Genomic DNA, 7974 nt, shown 5'->3' with positions numbered 1-7974 from the left:
CACTAGGAGAGGCAAAGATATCCACAAAACTTTAAAGAGCACTTCATCCCTCCTACCTGTCTAAATCTTTGCGTTCCAGGGGGTGTGGTGAAGATTTGAGTTGACTAAGATTCTTGTTTGAAGGGGGGTCCATCAGACTGATCTGAGGCTTGTTTTCTCCCCTCAGAGGTGAGATTGAGTAGGGGGCTGTGACAACCCAACTCCCAGTGAAGGAGTTGTTCACAAACCTGCCACAGGTGTTGCAGGGAGACACGACCCTAGCCGCCAACAATATATAACTCTGCTGTAATGTGCTTAACACTGGATCAGCTATCCCCTGGACACAGTAATTCTGCAGCTGGCTAGCACAGTTGTCTAGGGAACATTTATAAAGGTCCTACACAGGCCTAACCAATACCTAATAAGAAGCAGGAGCATTATTTAACAAATGGGAGAATGCAGCACTGCATCAGCTCCCCCTCAAGACTAAGGTGATGCATGTTGTACAAAAAAAAAAATTGAAGCTTGCAGTATTGGCACTATAAGCACAAACTGCCATTAACAAGTCAGGCCAAATAAACACAAATTTATTAAACCTACATCAGAGCCCCAAATTAAAAATGAACTGTAAAGCCAACAAAGGTCCCTACCGCCCAATTGTCTATTAGTAGCCTCCCTGAACTATGCTGTGTTACTAAATGTACCTGCTGATAGCCTGTGGGCTATAGAATACTAAGAAATTTCTACTAACTGGTCAAACACTGCTACTGGCGAGCCATGCATGCTATTGAGGGTGCACTTCCATTTGTTTTTATAGCGCTCTTGATATTGCTGTGCAGAGGTAGTGGTTAGGCCATCTGACCGCCTTTACTTGCTGTGCTCTCTCTCTCACTTTGCAGTTTTATATTTTGCTAAAAAAAAGGGGGTAATTTTTTTTTTTTCCCCACTCAAGTTTTCAAGAGCCAGGGTTTCAAATTTATATTGTGTAAGCAAATTAAACCGATCCTTATCGTACTTGTATCTTTTCCTTATGTTTCTCTAACTTTAATGCCTACTAGTCTCTAGATACTGTTATCCTCCTGTATACATGTATTTTGCTAATCCCTAAGCCTGCTACTAATTTATGAAGTATTTGGAACTGTCCCCGGTTGTGCAGATTATCTAAGTTGTCTATCTTTGCATCCAGGGGAATGGTCTCTATCAGATCAACCAGGTAGCACATCAAAGTGGTCTTCCAAAAATAGAATTTATGGCTTTTTTTTATCAGAAACTTCCCAGATACTTTGAGGATGCAACTCCTTGGTCTTAATCTAGCTTACACATTTCCTCTGACAGTTCATACCAGTGTAGTAGCTCGTATCATACAAGAGCAATCTAATCTTGATTGCTCCAGCTTGGCTGTGCAGAACCTGTAAAAATGATCTGCAAGATCTTAAAGGTCAAATTTCAGCTTTACAATACTAGATTTCTTACCTAAGGTGTCCTCTCTGATAGTCAAGAAATTATAGCCCCTCTTCATCCTAATAAAAATTAGAGCCCCCCCCTGTTGAGACTTTGGCTAAGATCAAGTGTATCTACTCCCTTCAATGCCTGGGAGTTTTTTGCTGAAATTAATGTCTGGGGTTGCAATTTCCCTTGCTCAGAGGAGAATCTCATAGTATTTTGGGCTGGACTGACCCTTGTTAGGTGGGATCAGACTATACATCAGGAAAGTTTTCCTCTTTGAAAAGCACAATTGAGCTAAAAAGCTACTCCCATGTGTAAAGAGGCCATAGAACAAGCCACTTAGCTGTTCATATCCTGAAATACTGCTTCTTTCTGTTTGTATTTACTTGGTGCTACAGTGGGAATGGGTGTCAGATTACCCCCACTGTACCACAACTTAAAAGGACAGTCAGGTTAAATTTTTCATGATTCAGATACAGCATGTAATTTTAAACAACTTTCCAATTTACTTCCATTAAAAAAATGTGCAGTCTTTTATATTTACAATTTTTGAGTCACCAGATCCTACTGAGCATGTGCAAGAATTCAGACTATACGTATATGCATTTGTGATTGGCTGATTGCTATCACATGGTACAAGGGGAGTGGAAATAGACATATTTAGAAATTTTTTATAAAAAAAAAAAATCTACTAATTTGAAGTTCAGACTAAGTGCTATTGCATTATCTTATCTTGCATTTGTGGACTATGCAAATCTAATGTGTTGACCTGGTCCTTTAAGAGTAGTGGCAGTGCTTCTAGTCAGATGTCTTCACTTACACCCCACACTAAATTATTCATGATTGGATTTTTGTTGTAAATCCCCCCTTTTTTGGAATTGTAGTAGTCACTGCCACAGATTTGATTTGTTCCATCTACCTGATGGTAGTCAGGGAGGGTCCCTAGGCTTTCTGGCTCTGGGACCCTGCCTTGTTTTTAAAGGGACTGGTGGCAGCAGCCCCTAGAAGAAGGTTTTTTTTTTTTTTTTTTTTTTTTTTTGGGGGGGGGGGTTCTGATTCTCAATCTGGTGCCTCAGCCAAAGATGAAGGAAGGCTTACTTGGAGGCAGGTAAATCTCCTCACTCATTTCAGCCCACCTACCAGATCTGTTTCTACTTCCTGGGCTTTCAAGAATGAGGCTTTAATGGAAAAAATGTCCCACCCATCATTACTTATGGCCTTTAACTTGGGTATTGGCTCCCATGCATAATGGGTTGTGGACTCTTCCCTGCCTAATAAAGATTTATGCTTACCTGATTATTATTTTTTTCCTTATGGTAAGAGTACATGAACCCCACCCAATCTCTAATTATTAAAAATTTGAGACCGTACCTAGTTTCCCTGCTTTGTCCCTACCTACATTTACTTTTTCTCTCCTGTTTGGCTTTACATACGATTGGCATACCAGTGAGTTGGGAGGTGATAAAGTGCTCTTTAAAGTTTTGGGGAATCTTTGCCTCCTGGCTAGGAAATGAATCTGAATACATATTGGATTGTAAACACTCACCACCATGAGATCATGTAAGATTTTCTTCTTTTTTTAACAAAGCTGCTCACAAGTAGGTTTGTACAAATATTAAATGGACTTTTTATTTTCTTCAAGAAGATAATGTACATGCATTGGCAGTTGTACTGTTGTGCTCATGCTGGCCTTGAAACTTTCAGATTTATCAAGTTAGCCACAACATAACAGCAACTCGTTACTAGTCCAGGTCTTGTATAGACAAATCTAGAATAAGACAAACCTATTTGCCAATTCAGACTTAAAGGGACAGTCAACACCAGAATTTTTGTTCTTTAAAAAGAAAGATAATCCCTTATTACCCATTCCCCCAGTTTTGCATAACCATATAATAATACATGTTTTAACCTCTGTAATTATCTTGATCTAAGCTTATGCTGACTGCCCCTTATGTCAGTTTCTTTTGACAGACCATGCGGTTTAGCCAATCAGTGCTCAGTCCCTAGGTCACTTTACGTGCATGAGCTCAATGTTATCTATAAAACATGTGAACTAATGCCCTCTAGTGGTCAAAATGTATTCAGATTAGAGGCAGTCTTCAAGGTCTAATAAATTAGCATATGAACCTCCTAGTTTTAGCTTTCAACTAAGAATACAAGAGAACAAAAGCAAATAGTGGTGATAAAAGTATATTGGGAAGTTGTTAAAATTGCATTTCCTATTTAAAACATGAGGAGTTTTTTTTTTTTTTTTGGACTTGACTGTCCCTTTAATATTTAACCCCTTAATGACAGGACCATTCAATTTTCTTACCCTTAATGACAATGGCTATTTTTACATTTCTGCAGTGTTTGCGTTTAGCTGTAATTTTCCTCTTACTCGTTTACTGTACCCACACATTATATACCGTTTTTTCTCGTCATTAAATGGACTTTCTAAAGATACCATTATTTTCATCATATCTTATAATGTACTAAAAAAAAAATGATAAAATATGAGGAAAAAATGGGAAAAAATTCACTTTTTCTAACTTTGACCCCCAAAATCTGTTACACATCTACAATCACCAAAAAACACCCATGCTAAATAGTTTATAAATTTTGTCCTGAGTTTAGAAATACCCAATGTTTACATGTTCTTTGCTTTTTTGCAATTTATAGGGCAATAAATACAAGTAGCACTTTGCTATTTCCAAACCACTTTTTTCAAAATGAGCGCTAGTTACGTTGGAACCCTGATATCTTCAGGAATACCTGAATAATCCCTTGACATGTATATATTTTGTTTTAGAAGACATCCCAAAGTATTGATCTAGGCCCATTTTGGTATTTCATGCCACCATTTCACCGCCAAATGCGATAAAAAAAAGTTCACTTTTTCACAAATTTTGTCACAAACTTTAGGGTTTCCCACTGAAATATTTACAAACAGTTTCTGCAATTATGGCACAGTGCCTTAGCACCAACCTCCCTGATCCCCCCCCCCCCTCTCCCCTACATAATTACCACCATCTTGGTACTGGCCAGCTGTCCTGCCAGTACCCAGTTTGGCCCCACAAACTAAACTATTTTATTTTATTTAACTTTTTATTTGTATTTTTAATTTCTGTAGTGTAGCAGCCCCCCCACAATACCCCCACCCCCTCCCAGATCCTTTTAATATGTAAAAAAAAAAACAAAAAACTTTTTTTTTTTTTTTTTTTTTTTTTCATTGGTGTCAGTGTGGCTAATGCGTGCGCGCCGCATTCATGCACACGCTCCCTCCTCCCACCGGACAAAGGCACCATCACTACCGGTGCAGAGAGGGCCAGAGTGTCTCTCTCTGCATCGGAGGCTTGTAAAGGGGTATTGCAGGATGCCTCCATATCGAGGCATCACTGCAATACCCTCAGAGCTGCTGGAAGTGATTGTGATCACTTCCAGCACTCTGTTAGACAACTGACGTACCAGGTACGTCTATTGTCATTAACAGTTAGTTTTTGCATGACGTACCTGGTATGCCAGTTGTCATTAAGGGGTTAAAAACTAAATTTCCATTCCCTGCTTTTTAAGTCACAATCTTAGTTTAAATTTGCGTTTAGAACAAAAACCAGTCTATTTGAAACCAACTTGACTTTCTAAATATAGTACTGTATTGTATACAAAAAGATTAAATTATATAAAACTTCCTTGTTTAAGATATTTTGACAAATTTAAATATTGTATACATGGCACTTAAAGGGCCATAATACCCAAATGTTTAAACACTTGAAAGTGATGCAGCATAGCTGTAAAAAGCTGATTAGAAAATATCACCTGAACATCTCTATGTAAAGATATTTTACCTCAAAAGTTCCTCAGTAGCCACCTCCCATTGTAAAGGATTTCTAAGCAGCATTTTAGTGTGTTTGTCCTGGGACATCTGAAGGGACTAGCATTGTGCACTCTCATATTTCACCAATCAGGTAAGGATGCTTACTATGAAGATCTCATGAGATCACAGTAAGAGTTCATGACCTCAGCACTGCTGATGCTGATTGGCTGCTGTTCATTTCTTCATTTTATATAATAAGTCACACAACACAGAATATATAATTAAACTAAGTTAAATGAACAAAAGCATTTGCTAAACTGCATTACAAAACATAATAAAATAATCACACAACACAGACTGTCACTTGCATATTTTCTGCAAACAGTTCTTTATATGCATTCCAATCTGGACTGATTTATAGACAGGAAGATCTTGTTCCTTTGAAAACTGCTTGGTAGTTCAGGTCTGGTTAAACTGATTAATTTCAGCTTGCTTTGCTGCAACACAAGCGGACAGCTCCACCTACTGGATATTTAATAAATGCACTGCTTCTCAATTGCTTTTCAATAGCAGTCACATGACTGAAAAAAAGTTGTTATTCTGAAACTGTAAATTGAACCGTTGTAAAACGAGGGCCACCTGTATTATGTCCCTTTAAAATGGGTCCCATCCCCTTTCCAAGCTGTAACATTGCATGATGCAAATGTACACATTCTGAAATGCAAACCTTTTCTGGATCTAAAGTTTTCATAGTACAGGTACAAAACACTTTATCAAAAGTTTCCACAAATGGAATACATGGCACATTAGAAAGTTTTTAAACATTTTAAAATGTATTAGGCTGTTACTCAATAACAAAATGAGTGGGGAGGGCATGCTTCATACTGATAATTCAGGCTCCTGGCCTGCTTTTCAGCAGCTAGAGGCTCCTTAAGTGAAATTAAATACCATTATACTATAGTCTAAAACATATTTGGTTTCAAGGGGAGGCACTAAAAAAACTACTGTTTCAGCGCTCTAACAAATGCCACTGCAATAAGTGGTTTTTAAATGACTTGTTCGTTCATACCTCCACTTGATTTTTAGTGGTGGTAAATCCTAGCGTTCATTACTCATGGATTTACCATTACTTTAAATGGGCATTTATAGTGGAAATTACATGCAATTTATTACATGTTTGCTAATCTACTTAACTTCTGCACTGTTTGTCTTGAGCAAAACTACCACGGATCCAGTTAGCAGCACTAGTAAAGGCAACTTATCTTTGTGAAAAATGAATTCAACTAGCAGGAAAACTGCACTTGGTAATATATAAAATCAATAGAACTGGTAATCTTTATATAAGAAATATATAAATGTCTTGTCAATAACTCTGCCAAGGTAGAGCAACCACACAACACTTGACAGTAAATGTGTTTAACAGAAGTGTTAACACTAACTTTATTTTTTCTTTCAGGTACCACAATGCATCAACCATTGAACCTCCAGAGACACTGTCTATATTTTTATAACTCTTAAGATATGGACTTTTATAATGTATATTACAAGCACACGGTGTACAGTTTTTATACTATGATGGGATTGACTTTGTATTCAAAAACAATCATTCAGAGACTCCAAATTGGAACGACAGAATTATTGAACAAAGTTTATTTTAGTTTTTTATGGTTTTAATTTGTAAATTTTTTATGTATGTGCAATCTTGTTAGATTAGCTTTAGCTATAATCCTTTTTATAAAGCTGTTGCGTGCAGACTCTATTAACCAGGCAGTTAGCATATTTATCTGGCTTTTCATCATTGTTTGTGAATAAATGTTATCTAAACAGCAGGACAAATTTGGTGGCTTTGCATTTAAACTGGTGTCAAGTAAGACCCACCCCACTTTGTATCTGCAAATGTTTAACAGAAGTTGGTCTGTACATTCTTTATGGACTATAATAAAGTCTAACTTTTTTTAAAAGGAACACTGTCAAGTTTTCACATTGCCTTAAACAAGTGTTTAGTTGCTACCTTTCCTTTAAAGGTTTAGTGCCATTATATAAAGGGAAATTACTTTGCATTTTAATTTTTATATACAGAAAGCTACGGCATAAATATGCTGTTAATACTAGATGCTACAAAGTCAAATGTCATGATTCAAATAGTTAAACTTTCCAGTCTGTTCTTATTTAACTTACTTGATCTTTTGGTATCCTTTGAAAAAACCTACCTAAGTAGGCTTATGAGCATCAAATCACTACTGGGAGCTAGCTGCTGATTGGTGGCTACACATGACTGTCATTAGCTTGTGTTCATCTAGTTCCCAGTAGTGTGCATTGCTACTCCTCTAAATGAGAACAATAAATAACTTTCTAATTTACTTCTATCTGAATCATGAAAAAATGGCTTTATAGGCAAAAGTACAATTAGATGAGTAACTAGATGTTTAAATCTAAAATGCAACGTGTTTATGGAATGGGAACTGGGAAGACTTTTCAGAGTTAAACTTACAGGAAAAGGGGACAAAATTAAAACCTCATCCTATTTCCCTCTTTCATAGTTCAACTCCAAATCTCCCCCACCCCTCAATTCAGTTTCATGGCAACCAGCCAAACTTCAGTTGCCCTTTATCATGGCAAATTTGTAAAGTCTAGTATTGTGTATAAACCGGCAATTCTAAAATTATCAAATTCCAGTACTTAAATGGATATGAAATGCAAACAATGTTGTGATTCAGAACATAACTTGTTTTTGTTCCCATGATATCTTGAAGATA

The sequence above is a fragment of the Bombina bombina genome, chromosome 2, assembly GCF_027579735.1.
Source record: "Bombina bombina isolate aBomBom1 chromosome 2, aBomBom1.pri, whole genome shotgun sequence".
Taxonomy (NCBI): domain Eukaryota; kingdom Metazoa; phylum Chordata; class Amphibia; order Anura; family Bombinatoridae; genus Bombina; species Bombina bombina.
This window is presented reverse-complemented; position numbering follows the sequence as displayed.